This window comes from Euleptes europaea, chromosome 4, assembly GCF_029931775.1.
Source record: "Euleptes europaea isolate rEulEur1 chromosome 4, rEulEur1.hap1, whole genome shotgun sequence".
Lineage (NCBI taxonomy): Eukaryota > Metazoa > Chordata > Lepidosauria > Squamata > Sphaerodactylidae > Euleptes > Euleptes europaea.
Window position 1 is genome coordinate 35,958,980 of NC_079315.1, and position 18,209 is coordinate 35,977,188.

Below are 18,209 nucleotides of genomic sequence, written 5' to 3' on the forward strand. Positions count from 1 at the left end.
GAGGGAGGGCATCTTGGCCATCTTCTGGGCATGGAGTAGGGGTCACTGGGGGTGTGGGGGGGAGGTAGTTTGGAATTTCCTCCATTGTGCAGGGGGTTGGACTAGATGACCCTGGTGGTACCTTCCAACTCTATGATTCTATGATCCTATGATTCTATGACTGACAGCATTACACATTTGTAAGACTGTAACGGTTTCTTTCCAGATGCTACCGCAATGAAACGAGACAATCAAAGTATGGTGACGGAATTCATCTTGATTGGATTTTCCAGTCTCCTAGACCTGCAGGTCCCACTCTTTGTGGTGTTCTCCATCATGTACTTGGCCATTTTGGCTGGAAATATCACCATCATTGTTACGATAAGGTGCGACTCCATCCTCCACACCCCCATGTACTTCTTCCTCGCCATGCTCTCCGGTTCAGAAACCTGCTGTACTCTCACCATCATCCCCAATATGCTTGTCAATCTTCTCAGAGAAAAGGCAACTATTTCATTCATTGGTTGTTCTGTTCAGATGTATGTATTCCTGGCCTTTGCAAGCATAAACTGTCTGCTTCTCACAGTGATGGGATATGACCGATATGTGTTCATATGTAAACCTTTACATTATCTGGTTCTGATGAATCAAAGACTATGTACTAAACTGGTTACCTTTTCAGTATTAGGTGGTTTTTTAATTTCCATCATCTATTCATTTTCCGTGTTTACCTTGCCGTACTGTGGGCCAAATAAAATCCATCATTTCTTTTGTGATATAGCACCTTTGCTTGAGCTGGCCTGTGCCCGAAATTACACGGGGAAAATCCTTATTTTTTTGTTCTGTTTTTTAGTGGGAGTTTTCTCATTCCTTCTGATCGTTCTCTCGTATGTTTTGATCTTAAACACGATACTGAAAATCCCCACAGCAGAAGGGAAGCGCAAGGCTTTTTTGACTTGCGCCTCTCATCTCATTGTGGTTGTTGTGCACTTTGGATGTGCTTCAGTTATTTACCTATGACCCCAGTCCAGGTATGCTTTGAAGGAGGACATGTTTATCTCTGTCACATACACACTGGTGGCGCCATTACTGAATCCTGTCGTTTATAGCCTGAGGAACAAGGATGTCTAAATAGCTCTCAGGAAATCCCTGGGCAGAAACACATGCAGCTGGAAGATGTGAGAAGGATTTATGGAGTCTAAAACAGTCTTGATATGAATCTTACTTTCTGGAGAAACAACAAATTATCACTAGGTTGCCCGCTCCGGGTTGGGAAATTCCTGGAGATTTTGGGGCGGAGCCTGAGGAGGGCGGGGTTTGGAGAGGGAAGGGACTTCAATGTCATAGAGTCCAATTGCCAAAGCGGCCATTTTCTCCAGAACTGATCACTATCGGCTGGAGATCAGTTGTATTAGCGGGACATCTCCAGCTACCACCTGGAGGTTACTACAAAGTAAAGACCAGCACGCAGCTCAATTAAACAAATTTTCAAGCAGTGTAATCAATATATGCCCTGACCTGGATGGCCCAGGCTAGCCTGATCTTGTCAGCTCTCAGAAGCTAAGCAGGGTCAGCCCTGGTTAGTATTTGGATGGGAGACCACCAAGGAATACCAGGGTTGCTGTGTAGAGGAAGGCACTGGCAAACCACCTCTGTTAGTCCCTTGCCATGAAAACCCCAAAAAGGAGTTGCCATAAATCGGCTGTGACTTGAAAGGCACTTTACACACACACACACACACACACAAAATCAATATATATCACAAGGAAAGAACAAACAACAAGCAAGTGTAATAACAATACATAAGACAGAGAGTGGAATGACCGTAAGTGGAATAACAGTCTTCCTTATGGTCAATTTATTAGACTTAAAAGAAACTCAACAAAATAGAGGGATTTTTTAACAGCCACAAATAAATTATCCACAACATTAACAACAAGGGGATATCCTCAACGAACCATTAATAATGCATACAGGAGAGTTCAGCATATTAAACGTGAACACATATTGGCAAACAGCAAAAAGGACAGAGAAATCACTCACCTTTTCTTTAGAATATACACATCTGGCACTTGCCATAAAGAACATTATTTATAAAAATTGGCATATTTTGAACACAATACCAGACTGTGATCATATGCCCAAAATAGGCTTAAGGAAAACTAGAGCTCTTAGGGATCAGCTTATTAGATCAGATTTTAGAATGGTTAAACATCCACAACCAACAGTCACAGGACATCACTGCTGTGGATGCTGTGTGAACTGTTCTTTATCCCTTCCTGTTAAAGAATTTGTACACACCCAAACAGGTTTTCGTTTTGTCCTTAGATCATTTACAAATTGTGATTTCAAGAGGGTGATTTACATAATTAAATGTTCCTGTAATTTAATTTATGTGGGTAAAACATCTAGATCACTAGAATACAGGATCAGGGAGCATCGCTCCAGAATCCATAATCTGGCCCATGGTCCCACATTTTCTGGAGAAAGGCCACAGAGACACTGACATGCAGTTTTTTGCTATTTGGCAACTCCGCAGAGAACATTATATTGATGTGGAAAGGGTATTATGCCAGCAGGAGGCTAGGTTCATTCATCTATTCCGATCTATTCATCCATATGGACTGAATTCCTCTTTGGATTTGTCCAGCTATATATAATACTTATCTTACATAGTTGTTATAATTTTGAGGGTCCTCTGTTTGGCCACACATAATGCATTCAGTTGCATCCAATAGTGTAGATTAAAAACACATAAGTTTTTAGGGAATCCTCACCATGACTTACAGCATTCTTCAGGGCAGTAAGAGATTGGAAACACCTGAAATTTCCTTACATAGTATTGTACTCTGAGATAGTAATTCAATGAACCTAAGAGGTTTATTCCAGGAACTGCAAGATTGCGGTCGGGTGAGTGTTGACACAATTGCACTTGTACATGAATTTATATTAATAATTGGTATGGTAGTTGTTATCATAATTGTTGTTATTTTAGATAATATGGGATATACATTCTGAGGAAGCCTACGACGAAACAAGATACAACCAGAATCTTGTCATTGGGGCATGTGCCCAGATTGTTGTTTTTCATCAGGGCAATTGCCCGAATTAATTTTGTAAAGAAACTTTTCTTATACGGTATCTTATAAGATACATTATAAGTTTTTCTTATAATGTGTTGAAATTATCATGATATTGTTCTACCAAATATAACGGAATCATAAGAGTGTTACCATCATTGAGCAATTTTTCCGTGTGTTGACGTTATCCTGTATTTAGCATAACAGCTTTTCATCACATTAATTGGCATATATTACATGTGTATATGCATGGTGGTTTACCTTGTATTTTGTTATAAATATTAAGGTTTTTTCCTCTTAAGTAGTAAGAAAAATCTATGCATCAAATATAAATAAGTGGTTGCGTACTGAATGATTCCTTAACTGGTGTTGTATAACTTTTCTATTTGGTACGCTCCTGGTGCTTGTGCTGCTTAAAGACTGACAGAGAGGGGGAGCTCACCACCTCCCTAGGCAGCAGATTCCATGGCTGAGCTACTCTTACTGTAAAAAATAAATTAAAAAAATCCTAATGACTAGGCAGTACCTTTCCACCCATAATTTATACCCATTATTATGAGTCCTATCTTCTGCTCCCTACCCTTCAATACTTAAAGAGAGCAATCATGCCCCCCTCAACCTCCTCTTCTCCGGACTAAACATTTCCAAGTCCCTCAGCCTTTCCTCGTAGGGCTTGGTCTCCAGTCCCTGATCATCCTTGTCACTTTCCTTTGCACCCACTCCATTTTGTCAACATCATTTTTAAAGTGAGACCCACTGTCATGGCCCAGGCTTCAACAGGCGAAACATCATCAGAGGAAGAGCCTGAGCAGGGAGAAATAATGGGTATTGCACCTCAGACAGCTGAGAATGCAGGGCAGGCGAAGGACAACAGGTAGGAGTAAACCCCAGCCCTGCTGAGGAGTTGGAAGTAAACACAGAATCACCTCCTTCAGCACAACCAGATGCAGCTGTAACTCCACAGAAGCAGGACCCACCCAGCTCACCTGAAGCCACTCAACAACAGCCCAGGCAAAAAGGAAGAATGGAGTTGCAAAGTAAAATGAGAAGTGCACGTCTACAGGCACTAAGGAGACGGCTCCAAGACTGTGAGTTGTCTGAGGATGAGAACTAAGGCAAAGAGAAACAGCTTAAACCCAGGCTTGGAACAGACAGACGTTGCGAAAGCAATTGTTGCAAAAGGATCTCTGACTTTTGTTGCTGATGCTCCTAGACTTTGATAAACGGACTTCTAACCCTTGGACCGGACTTTTGACTTCCCCTCTGCACGCCGACTTTATTTTGGTTTCCAGCTCCTGGCGGGACTCCCCCGATTCCTGCATTCCTGAGATAACAGCCTGCTCTCAAGACCAGTAGCCGGCAGTAACCCGAGACGACCTGGCCTAGCACACCCACAGCACTGAACACAGTACTCCAGGTGTGGCCTGACCAATGCGGTGTACAATGAGACTATGCCATCTTGTGATTTGGATGTTATGCCTCTGTGACACACCCCAAGACCCCATTAACCTGTTTTGCTGCTGCATAACACCGACTGCTCATATTCAGTTTACAGTCCACCCATATCCCAAGATTTTGTTCACACGCACTGCTACTTATAAGTTATACCTATCCAGTATTTATGCTTCTCATTTTTGTTATTGAGATGTAGAACTAGGCACTTATCTTTGTTAAATTGTATCTTGTTCACATCTGCCCACTTTTCCAGTGTGTTCAGATCATGTTGAATTCTACCTCTATCTTCTGGTGTTTTCGCTGCTCCTCCCAATTTGGTGCTGTCTGCAAATTTAATGAATAGTCCCTCTACCCCCTCATCCAGATCATTTATAAAAATATTGAAAAGTATTGGGTCCAGAACCTGTTTTTTTTTTTTTTTATGCCATTTTCCCGGGTTTGGCCACAGCGCTGTAAACCTCCTAGGAGTCTGCTTAGCTGCACCATTGCTGTGCCACTCCCAGCCGCCACGCAACCCCCCCCCTTTAGGAATGGGCTGACCAGCTCTGCATTCCCCTCCCCTTTAGCCCTTTGAAAGACTTTCCCCCTTTCCCTGCCAAGCCACACTATAGTGTTACAGCATGGCTTGTTTGGGAAAATGAAAGAGAGAGGGCAGACTGCTGGGAGTGCCAAAATTGCCATTGTGTTCATGCTTTTGTGCAGGAAGGATTTAGATAAGAAGAAAGAGCAAGAGGTGAGGGGGGCAGTGGCAGCAGCAAGCACAGCAAGAACAGGGACCTGTGGGACCTCTTTCTGCCCAGGCTCTTCCTGCTCACAGCTGCTGCTGCTGTGTGTGTGTGTGTGTGTGTCTTTGCGTGTGTGTATGTAAAGTGCCATCAAATGGCAGCTGATTTATGGTGACTCTTTATGGGGTTTTCAAGGCAAGAGACTAACAGAGGTGGCTTGCCAGTGCCTTTCTCTGTGTAGCAACCCTGGTATTCCTTGGTGGTCTCCCATCCAAATACTAACCAGGGCTGACCCTGCTTAGCTTCTGAGATATAACAGGAGACCACCAAGGATTGTTGAGTTCATCAGGCAAGCCACAATATGTGGCTGGTCTGTCGTGTTTGACTTGGTGTGCCACAGCATGTGCAGGCCTGCTCTGCACAGAGTGTCAAAGGCTTACCAGAAGGAGAAGCAGACACAAGGATTTTCACCCCATGGAAATGATATGAAACTGGCTATTAAGCCTCCCCCACAGCAACACGATCCCCATTGGCTGCAGCGCTGCTTTCAGAACACCTGCATGGCCCCCCCAGTCCCTCAGCTGACACAGATGTCCTCCGACCTGGAGTCTTTGGGCAAATCCTTGCTGTCCTCTCTCCCTTGCTGTTCTCACCTGTAAAGCTGTGAGGATGATAATAATAACGTGCTCTTACATTTCAAAAGTGTTCGGATTAGCTAGCTAAATGTCTCTCTAAGTCTTTGAAGATGAAAAGAGCCAAATAGTATCATTAATATTATTATTTATAGATTGTCATAACCAAAACAGAGAGGGAAGATGTAATTGTCCTAAGCATACATAGTGAGCAGCTCGCATGATAGTTCAAAGGAGGAATGCACATATTATTTTTTTTATTTCAGGAGAAGGGAGGAGAGAGCAAACAAGCATTTTAAAAAAATTATTTTGGGGCTGGAGCAAACAAGCCAGACTGACTTACCTGTCACATTAATTCATAGAACTCCCAGTTTCTCTATATAATCCTGCTTAAAAATACTGGATATCAGAGCTATATAAGCATATAGAAAAGGATTCAGTTGTTGTGCTTGCATTGTAGTCTCTATTAGGAGCATAGGAGAAAGGATATATCTACACAGTGGGAACAAGAATCCTCAAGAATGTTGAAAAGCAGCAAATGTAAGTAAAAGCTTCATCCTGATCCAGATCATTCTCAACAGTGATCAGATCGAGATGCTAATAAAGTGTGCTGAAAATGACTGAAAAATGCACAGCATTTCCAGTGACTGCAGTTCAGTCACAGCAGCTTAAGGACCTTGATTAAAAGAAATTTATAGTGCTAACTTGTGCAAAATTGTGCCTTTCACTGAAGTCAGTGGGTTTAGGACTGCAGTGTTAATTATGCTTAAATCCAGTTGAAATAAATTGTAGTTAGTATGGAATCCTAAACAAATTTACATCCTTTTAAGCCCATTGGCTTCAATGGACACAGAAGGGTGCAAATTCATTGCATCTTACTTGTCCCCGTTGCTGTTAAGGGGTACGTATGACTGTCTTTCTCTGGACTACAGCCAAAGCTGATAAGTATGCGTTGTCCTCACCAGTTCATTTAACAGTTGTCAATCTCCCTGTCCTGAGGTTTACAACATATTAGCTTGGCAATGAAAACTGGATGATGTGTACAAAACTGGAATGGCCAGCATTATTCCTATTTAGTAACTAATCTTAATAAATGTTAGTACCCCATAGTGTTCAGAAACTAAGCATTGCATTATAATTTATTCTGCATTCTTATTCAAGCCATCATGGAAACACTCTGATTGATCCATGCCATGAAGTCTACAACTAAACAGAGTAGCAGACAAATGAGACATTCTTGATACATCAGGACCTGCAGTTGCACCACCACTCTGCAAATTGAATCCCACCATTAAGTGTTGGCAGTATAGATAGTCAGTCAAGGGCACCGTGCAGACCACACTGGTCAACTGTCTCAGTTGAGAATTTGCACCCATGCAGATTCATCTTTTCGCTTCTGACCTGGTATACCTCCTCTGCTTAGACAAGGACTATTCTGCTAAAGATCACAGGGCAAAGTTTAGATTAGGTGATCGGCATGCTTCACAGTTCTATCATTTTCTGTGTCCTCTGCAGTCCTCAATTGTTGCCACTAACAGCCACCAAGTATCCTGGCTATTAGAGACTCGTTAAGTGGTAGCCTATACAAAGCAAGGTTGTTGGGCCTTCTCCCTGCTCTTAGTCATACATGTGTCTGGTTCCACAAGCCTTTAATTAATCTGCATGACTACAGTGCCCAGATTCATGACACCACCTGTCTCATTGAAAGTGTTTCTAAAACCTTTTCGGGCCAGACATCAGCAACTTCTTGATGTGGTTCTGCCAGCACTTGCTCCATCCTGACCGACAATGTGCCAGCTCTCCCAGGGCTCTGTTCAGACTTGTAGCATAGGATTACTTTGATCCTTATCATGAAAAGGAGGAGAATGAAGGTGGTTAGTGGTTAGTTCATTTTCATAAGAGGCATTTTTCAATTATTTCTCTTGCATACTCTAAAAGCACAGTGTTATGTGCTTTTGATATACGTGGTCACCATTTTGTGTAAATAGGGCAGTACACATACATTTCAACTTGGGAGCCACTGTCCAAAACCCAGATTTGTTGCTGGTATGTGTTCATACATACTGAAGCTTGAAAATACAAGTATTGCCACCTTCATACAAAATGGCAACTGTTATCAGAAGGATCATGGGTTATGTAAGATGGGACAACAAAAATTGTAATGACTGACCAGGGTTATAGTCTTTGCTGGTTGCAGTCGTCACACAGGCCCTTCCTGTTTTCTTTCAGCAGAAATGGCTGACATCTTTCTTCCTGAATGGCATCTGGATTCTCTGATAAGGTCTCCACAGAACCTACTTGCCTCCTACCTGTATTGTATGAATGGATTCCTAACATTGCAGGTTGTTGTCCATCTTTTTTGACAAGTGAAGAGGGGGGGGGGGAATGCTTACTCGAGACCAAGCAACTCATCCCAGGATCTGCTCCAATGTATACTGCTTTGTTAATAAAACAGGATATTGTTCCTGAACCTTCTCTGTTAATTTCTGAAGTTTGAGCTGTTTGTAATCTATTGAATTGGCTAAGGAGCCAAGCATCACCCTGAACAAAGAATGGTGCATAAACGGCATTGTCCCAAAGCAGCCCTGGAAGGCCTTATAAAAACACTAACACAGTCCCACTGAGTCATCGTTTGTCTCCAGTTTCTTCCTTGCTCCAGGGGTAATCCTGCTTATGTGCTGACTCAGCCTTGCTGGCCAGGAAGGAGTTGGATTTGCAGCCAAAATTCCACCCTTCTATTGCCCCTGCCTGCCTACTCACTCATCTGCTCCGGGCAGGAAACTATCATTTCACATAGGCTCCGGCAGGGCTGGAGAGTCTAACTTTCATTTTGACAAAGCCCAAGTCATAATCAAGATCTTAATAAATGCTTTCTTTTGTGGAAACAGCAACAGAAACAGGAGAAATGCCTTCCCTCTGTGAAAATGTAGTGGGAGATCCACAAGGCATTACGACAACTCAAATGCTCACCCCTCGACCTGTGGGTGTGTTGCAAGTGATGTCGGTAGCAGTTGAGACTCAGTCAGAAGTTGTACAAAACAAGAGATTTTTTTAAAAAAATTAACCATCTCCACCTTCTCAACTCAGTATTGCATCTGCTTTTTCTCTCTCTAAAGTGTTGACTTGTTCGCTCAAGTTGGTTCTTTCCTCTCTGTCCCTGAGATAGCCCTTCTGCCTGCATTCCTCACTCTTACTTTTTTTTGATAATTTTTATTTGTATTGTAATTTTTATTTTATTCATATCAAAATGCTTACATATGTGTTATATATACACACACAAGCCTGCATGTGTATGTGCACACATGATTATCCAGTATATATTCAATGTTAAATAGTTCAGCAGTATAAAACATACTTCAATATTTGTTTTAAAAAGTCATTCATACAATCATCATCATTAGTCATTTATCTAATTCTGAACTTGGCCATGCAAATAGAAAAAACAAAGAATGAGGCCGTGTCAGCACTTGATAAAATCTGGTGGCGGGGGGCGGGGGATACGCCTTGTCCTACTGTGCTGCAGGCCCAATCAGGATTTTACCCTCATAGCATTTTACAATCACCCATTAAAGTGGCTTCATGATGGTGGCATTCCCTTGTCTGACATGAGGACGTCATCATATCTACTTTAGCCATTAGCCATATGTTTCTGGGAATGAGTATTAGATCCAAAAAAGGGGGCAAAACCTTTCTGTTTCTATGCAGAATTAATTCTTATTCTGTTGAAGGTCTTATGAATTCTTTTAGTATGAATTTAAAATGTTTTGTATAATTTTAAAGCACTTGAACAAAGATTAAATGATATATCATAGAGGAAATAGATTCAATAAGGAGGTTGTTGAAGTATATGAACCCAAATCTCTCAAAAGAAGAACATGAGAGGTTCAGCCTAAGATCAAGTAGCATCACTGGACAGTTCTAATAAGTCTGAGGACTTGCTGAGTAAGGTGAGGGCAATGGTGGCTAGTGCCATCCACTCTGGTGTGCTTCTAATGGTGGTATGGAATTGGATCTGGACTAAATAAGCAATTTCCACTGACTCCCCCTTCCCACTATGGCCCCCCTCATGCCATTCCTCAGAGTCCCCATCTATCCCCAAGAGCAGCATTTTCTAGAGATCAGTGGGAGGACAGAGGCCGGAAAGTTCCATTTTGTCACTGGAAAACTTAATCTAGCGCCCATAATTTAATTGTCAGGGATGCCCTAGGACAGGGATCGGCAAACTCATTAGTCAAAAGAGCCAAATATCAACAGTACAACGATTGAGATTTCTTTTGAGAGCCAAATTTCTTAAACTTAAACTATATAGGTAGGTACACTGTTTATTAACTTAATAAACTTTAATTAAAGTTTTAAGTCTTAATTAAACTATAGGTACACTGAATAAAACTTGATATCATACTTAATAGTGATCTTATTTATTGATAAAAATTAAATTGTAAGTCCCTGCCATTTCCCCCTCCCCGTCCGGAGTCCTCGTCTGGAGGCCTGGTCTACCACCATAAAAGCCTATTGGTAGACCTGGCCTCCGGCTGAGTCCCATTGGGAGGCTAGGTCTATCCATTGGCTTTCTTGGCAGTAGACCTGATCTCCGGAGGCCCATAGAAGCCAATTGGTAGACCTGGCCTCTGAAGGGGGACTTTTTCCCCTCCTCGGAGTCCAGGTCTACTGCCAAGAAAGCCAGTGGGTAGACATGGCCTCCCAATGGGACTCCACCGGAGGCCAGGTCTACCAAAGGAAGCCCACCCCGCCCAACAGCTGATAGACGGGGGGGGCAGGAACCGCCGAGCCGCCCGCCCAGCAATCGCGCGGCTAAAGCCTCCCAACCATTGAGGGCAAGGGAAAGGGGGACCTGGCCATTCTCCACGGTGGGGGAGGAAAGACAGCGTGCCCGCTCACCTGCTGTTGCGTACAGGCAGGTCTGAGTCTGCTTCCCACACAGCACTGTATCAGTGCTGAAGGAAGCAGAGCCTGACGCATATTTTACTCTTGCCGGGAGGGGCCGGCAGTTCCTTAATAAGGACAGAAACAGTGTACTCACTGTACAGGAACAAGGTCACAGACAGACACAAGCTCCTCACCCTTAAGGTCTTGGCTGCAGGCCACGGCTTTCTTCCAAGTTCAACAGCACGGCAAACCGGACTCCAAACGAAGCTTCTCAAGATACGAGACAGGCGGCATGCAATAACATTGCTCCCACGAGGCACTTAACAGTCAGTCTTGCTTATATTGCCTTCGTGACTCTCCAGGTGTTTCAGCTCAACTGTCGGCTTCAGACTCTGACTCCTGCTGTGCCAACTTACGTCTTTTGTCCAAAAGCCGGGCCAACTTTCTCCTTTGCTGCAATGCCATTCTACCTTTTACTCTTCTTCTCTCCACTGGTGGAGGAGACCCTGAAGGTGAAAGGCTTTCTCTTCCCTGTTCCTGTTCTCTTGTTTCAGCCGGCCGGTCTTCTGGCTCAGAGGCCCCGTCTTGCTGTTCCAGTGTTATCTCTTCAGAGGGAGTGAGGGCTTGTTCTGCTGCCTCCTCTTCTTCTGAAGAGTAACTCTCAGACTGACTCACAACACCGGCTCTCTCTCGCTCGCTCTCTCTCTCTCTCTCAGGCGCGTGGCTCCGCAGCCCGGCTGCCGACGCAAGCGGGTGCGAGAGCAGGGGCTCCGAACCAAGTTCGGAGAGCCACACTCAATGGGCCAAAGAGCCGCATGCAGCTCAGGAGCTGCAGTTTGCAGACCCCGGCCCTAGGATGTTCTAGGCTGATCCTGCATTGAGCAGGGGGTTGGACTAGATGGCCTGTATGGCCCCTTCCAACTCTTATGATTCTAATTGTTCAACAAATTTATCATGGAAGACTATTTGGGATGCGGCCAAAAATGTTTCAGAAATGACTTCATGAGTAGAGCTGCATATTATAATAAACAAGAAGCAAAACCATGCTCAGAGACAGTAGAAATAATTTAATACTTAGAAATTCTGCAAACAGACTATGGATACTAATGTTTTGGAAGAAATATTGATTAACAGAAAAATGTTATGCTTAAAAATAATGATGAGGTTCCAAAATATTAAATTTTAATAAAAATATTCTGAAAAAAATCAAATAAATGTTTTAGCTTATTATCTAATGAAAATGTAGATATGTTCCTTAATATTTTAAATGAGAAACGACTAATAATAAAGCAAACATTCAGGAGTTTACAGCTTTTTATAAAAGATGGGGCACTTCAAGTGGACTAGCTCTGACCAAATTATCCATTTATTCTTAAAATAGATAAAGAAATAAGCATTTTCTAAGTGTACTTTTCCTCCTTAAGAACTTCTGTTAACCATACAGTCCTTTAAACTAAGCCTTGAGCCTCAATGGCTTTCCGAGTGTGTTTTTGGGGTAGGGGGGTGGGGTTATTATATTGTTAATTTGATGACCTTATCATTTCCAGATTCCTGGAATGATGTAAGGAAATTCCTAAATCATAAAACAAAGATCCGGTGCTCTCTTTATAGTGTAGTGGTTAAGAGTTTTGGACTAGAATCTTGGGGACCTGGGTTTGAATCCCTATCTTGCTATGTTAAGTTTGCTGGATGACCTTGGGCCAGTCACTCTCTCTCCATCACACTCTCCCTCTTACTTGCCTCGCAGAGTTGTTTTTGTGAGGATGAAATGGAGGATGTTTTAAGCTGCATTGGGTCTCCATTGGGGAGAAAAGCAAGGTATAAATATCTAAAGAAAAATCTGTTTAAATGAGCATAACAAATTATGCTCCCTTGTTTTTGCAGAACATCTTTATGCATTTAAAGCTAAATATATAGACACTGGCTAAACTAGTTTTATCTGTGCACATGTTATTATCTGATAATATTAAAAGGATAATTAATCTGAGAAATTACTGTAGTTCTAATGACTCTGTCATACATGCAAACTGCCATACTGGAGGTAGGACATACCGTGTATTCCCTAAGGGGTCTTCTTGGTGGGTCATTTGAATGCAGTATAGTTTGGGAAACAACCTCAGAAGGGGGAAAAAACACAACATCTTGGCTTGTCCATAACAGGATATATCCAAGAAGTATCACTAGGCAGATCACTAGGAGGAAAAGAGACTTTAAAAGAAGCATTTATTATTTGCCAGAGATTAAACGACATCACAGGTATAAGAAAATGCTACTCTGTCCTTCTCATTCAGAAAGTCTTTAATCTCCCCCTCCTGAGGTGGGTTATTCTTACAGGCCAGTTTTCTGCAGGTATGTAGGTCAGTACCAGAATTGATTGAATTCCTACTGACTCACGGGGATTGTTTGAAACTACCTGAAAGGGAGGGGGGACTTTGGCAGAAATAGATGAGAGTTACAGACTGAGCTCTGGTTAGCATATATAGGTCAGAAGAAGACCTAGTTCCCATTTTCTGCTGTAACTAAAGTTATCTTTTACTTTGGGGAATGGACATGCAAGCAGAGGTTTTCCATACGAAGGGTGCCAACTTTTTGAACTGGCCCCTGCTCCAGTTCAGTATTTCAAGTGTGGTCTCACCATAGATTTGTACAAGGACAGTATGATAGCAGTTTTAGCAGCTTACAAACAAAACGACTGTGTTCCATGGCTCCTAATATAATAGGAATGCTTCTCTGATACTGGAGAGAACAGGTATGCATCAGGAAGAAGAAGACTTGGTTTTTATATGCTGACTTTCTCTACCACTTAAGGCAGAATCAAACCGGCTTACAATAACCTTCCCTTCCCCTCCCCACAACAGACACTCTTTGAGGTAGGTGGGTCTGAGAGAGCTCTAAGAGAGCTGTGACTAGCCCAGGGTCACCCAGCTGGCTTCATGTGTAGTAGTGGGGAAACCAACCCGGTTCACCAGATTAGAGTCTGCTGCTCATGTGGAGGAGTGGGGAATCAAACCCAGTTCTCCAGATCAGAGTCTACCGCTCCTCCAAACCACCACTCTTAACCACTACACCACGCTGGCCCTCTAGTATGACTGCCAGCAGAAATCCCATCAGTGTATATGTGAAGTTGGGATTTTTTGCCCCAATAAGCATCACTTTACACTTGCTCATATTGAATCTCATTTGCCATTTTAATGCCCATTCTTCCAGTTTGTAGAGATCCTTTTGGAGCTCTTCAGAGTCCCCTTTTGTTTAAACCACCCTAAATAATTTGGTGTCATCTGCAAACTTGGTCAGTGCCACAACGCTGTTCACCTCCAGCTCCAGGTCATTGATGAACAGGTTGAAGAGCAGCGGTTCTGACACAGATCCCTGAGGGACCCCACTGCTCACATCCCTCCATTGTAAGAACTGACCAATTATTCCTACTGTCTGCTTCCTCTTTGTCAGCCAGCTCTCAATCCATAAGAGGACTTGTCCTCTTATCCCATGACTATGAAGTGTGCTTAGCAGTCTTTCGTGGGGGACTTTGTCAAAAGCCTTTGGAAGTCCAAATGCACAATGTCCACATGCTTACTGACACTTTCAAAAAACTCCAAAAGGTTAGTGAGACAGGACCTAGCTTTGCAGGAGCCACTATTTGCTTTAAAATTCTATCTTTAATAATGCTTTCCATCGATTTCCTGGAACAGACATTAAACCAACTGGCCTATAAGTTCCTAGGTTCTCCCTGGAACCCTTTTTATACAAGGGTGTTACATTGGCCATTCTCCAGTCCTCTGTTACAGAGGCTGATCTTAGGGACATGTTACATATCATTGTTAGAAGCTCAACAATTTCCCATTTGAATTGTTGAAGAACTCTAGGATGAATATTGTCTGGTCCTGGTGACTTGTTAGTTTGCAGTTTGTCTAGATGTTCTAGAACTTCCTGACTTGTTACCACTATTTGACCCAGCACCTCATTCTCCCCTCCCCAAAACATCTGTTCCACCCTATATCTGCCCTATATCTTCAACAGTGAAAGACAGATGAGAAGAATTCATTTAGCTTCTCAGCAATTGCTTTATCCTCCCTTAGTGTTACTGGGATGGTAACACATCCATGACCATTGAATTAGGGATTGGCTGATGGCATAAGAACTCAGAACCCTTGGGCATTATTTTGTAGAGATTCTCTACTTTCTTGGTAGAGGCATGAGTAGTGGAGGACTGAGACCAAATCACATCAGCTATCTCCTTAAATCCCTTAATAAAAGGAAGGGCAATAGGACCTGTATCACCAATGTACAGTACACTCATAATTGGTCAGAAGCTCGAGAGTCAGGCTGAGAATAAGGGATGTCCATGGCTCTGGCCATCCTAACAACTTGGTTGGAATAAAGTTTAAGGTCCTCAAGAGGAGAAATGGGAACCAAATCCTCGACTGCATCCTCAGGGGATGTCATGGAGTTCCCCTCAGTGTCCCTGTTGGCTCAGAAGAAAAAGAGGAATTCCTAGCCACCGAAGGGGATGACATCCTCGATCAAAAGAGTAGATCCGGACTGTCATGACGCTGACAAGAACCCTTCGGCGCTAAAGGCAATTGATGCTGAGGCAAAAGTGAGCGCTGGCACTGAGCCGAACCTGAACTCCTGCCATGGTTCCATGGTGGGGAGAGGCATATTGGCGAAGAAGATTCATGACGCCAAGGCGATAGCTGGGTTGAAAAGAACCTCACCAAGGTGCAGATGGCGAATGGCGTCAAGGGCTGTCATCAGAGGGCTGAGTAGTGTCCAGCATTTTTGGGCAGGACGGGGACTCACGGGTGACCTTTAGAGTCAAGACAATCCTTCAAAACCTTCTTAATTTTTGAGTTTAATTTCTTCAAAGGACGCTCAGAAGCAGCCCTGGTCACCAAAGAAGGCTCAGCAGATGTCAAAGGAGCCACAGGTTTGGAAACGACAGGAGGAGTCTGCAACCCTTTCTTTTTTCTTTTCTTTTTTATAAATTTTTATTGCATTTTTGTAATAAAACATACAAACACAAAAAGAAAAAAGCAACATAAAATACACACACAAAGAAAGAAGAAAAAAAAACATATACAGAGCACTGATTATCTACTAATACATTGTTATTTTCTCTTTATAAAACCCCATAGTACTCTGAATCCAAATTCCACCCCCCACCACAGTACCCTTCACCATTGGACTTCCGATGAAGTGTTATGACAATACAAAAAAAATTCTATTATTGTATCATTAATTAAAAATCACATTGTACTATAATTCGTTAACTATACTTTTAAAATCCGTTTTTGCCAATTTATCTCAATATGCGGCGGCCTTTGACCATGTGCATTTAAATTCCTCCATGTCTTTACCATGTAAAGAGACTGTAATTTTGGCCATCCGCATAAACATCCATAATTTTTCTCTCCACTCTTTAATTGAAGGTTTATTTGTTTGCTTCCATTTTTTAGCGATTGTAATTCTTGCTGCTGCAAAACTATATTGACATATGACTCTGTCACCTTTGTCTAAACCTTTTTTTGGAATACCCAATAAACAAAAGGCAGGATCTCTCTTAATTTTAAGTTTAATCAAATTGTTAGTTTCATTCAAAACTTGCAACCCTTTCTGAGCCTTAGCGATGGGCTTCACAGTGGCAGTGATCGACTTTTCCCAGAGAGAAGCCTGCAACCTAGATTGTCTCTCCTGCTGGGCCTTAGAAGGCAACAAGAGGCACAAGTATCAACAATGTGGGGCTCGCCCAAACAAAAAAGACACCCCTTGTGCTCATCATTGGACGCCATTTTTGTCCCACGTTTAGAGCACTTATTTAAAAGGGCTATTGCTGAGCAATAGAAATGCTGACAATGCAAGAGCAAGTCTGAGGTGATTTTGAAAGCACTCTGTGAAGAGAGAACTTTGGGAGGAGCACTCCCTCCTCCCTTCATCAGGTGACCATTTGGGCGGGAAATCGCCTCTCGCTCAGCTCGAGTCGGGGGGAGTGGGGAGCGCTCGTAGTGCTCTGAAGCTTCTAGAAGCTTCCCATGAGGGACTGCACTGAAAACACGAAGGTGAACGGGACCTTACTGCGGTAGTAAGGTGCTACTGGACTGCAGTAGTAAGGTGCTACTGATATGATAGTCTCAGGTTAGGTTTGTTAAATCAAGGCTATCATATCATAACTCTAGGTAGTGGAATAAGACAGGAGAAGTGGAATTCTCATTGAGGTCTAGTGACTTGAGCCCTGAGCCAGCCAGGTAAATCCATATCTCCCATGTCTGTGGAGGCCATTCTGCCTCATGGCTTTGGCTTTTAGATTTTTGAACTGGTATAATTGCCCTCCTTAAACCACCTCTGCTCCTCATTTGCCTTGAAAGCCCCTTGTTAGGGTTGCCATAAGTCGGCTACAACTTGACAGCACTTTACACGCACAATTGCCCTCCTTAGTAAATCTGGTACATTGTGACTAATGGGAGTGGGGGAGAGGACAAAAATTCAATTATGGGTAGCCAGCTGTAGCATCTGCTGCTAGGTGCATAGGTAAACATTGTGAAACAGCACGCGGGTGCAACAGTTCATAGTCAAAGATGTGGAGTATAAAGAGTGATAAATAGGCTGCAATCCTAAGAACACTTTCTTGGGAGTAAGCCACAATGACATAATTCTGAGTAAACCCACTCAGGCTTGTTCCTATAATCTTCCTTTGAAAGTAGAATGAATTTATATTTTTCTGTTGTTTATCCCCACTTCTGCCTGCCTCCCCCCCGCAGCAAATTTTCGGTTGTAAGCTCTTTATGAAAAGGATCTGGTTTTTTGTACTTTGTAAATCACTAAAGTCACAGCTGTTCATTTGCAAGACCTGAGCAAGGCTGTTAACGATAGGACAGTTTTGGAGGACATTGATTCATAGGTCGCCACGAGTTGGAAGCGACTTGACTGCGCTTAACACACACAAAGCACCAAGTACGTTGATGGTATTATATAAATGAGTAAATAATAATTTAAAATGTTGTGGGGATGCAGCATGCTCTGTGGCAATTGGCGTGCAAATATTGCTCGCAGGTTGCATGACGCACTACTAGATGCAGCCTTGATCTGCATTTCCTGTGTTTTGTTACTTTTGTGTTACCAACTTCACATTATGTAATTGGATCTCTCTTTGGTAATTCATTTGTCTTTGTAAAACCTGGCAGTTCAATACACTGAAAGGTTCAGGTTTAACAGAAGAATTCTGCCTGGCAGCCTTTTGACAAAGCAGTTTACCTAATCTGACCTGATCCATACCTTTTGTTATAGACACAGAGAGCTGCTTTTCTTGTCTCCCAGAGCTTTAGATGTGGAATTAATGCCCTTTTCAGAAACGGGGTCCAGTTTCCTCAGTGATAACTGGAAGCAACAAGAGATCAAAGCAAATGGAATATGGAAGGTAGCCATTTAGAGAGGATGTCCAGATGTGGAAGAGACTA

The 18,209-nt window shown here is 42.7% G+C and overlaps 1 pseudogene; it reads left to right on the forward strand.

Moving 5' to 3' along the window:
- The first annotated feature begins 216 nt into the window (after positions 1-216).
- On the forward strand, positions 217-1,161 carry LOC130476904 (olfactory receptor 10R2-like; annotated as a pseudogene).
- The last annotated feature ends 17,048 nt before the right edge of the window (positions 1,162-18,209 follow it).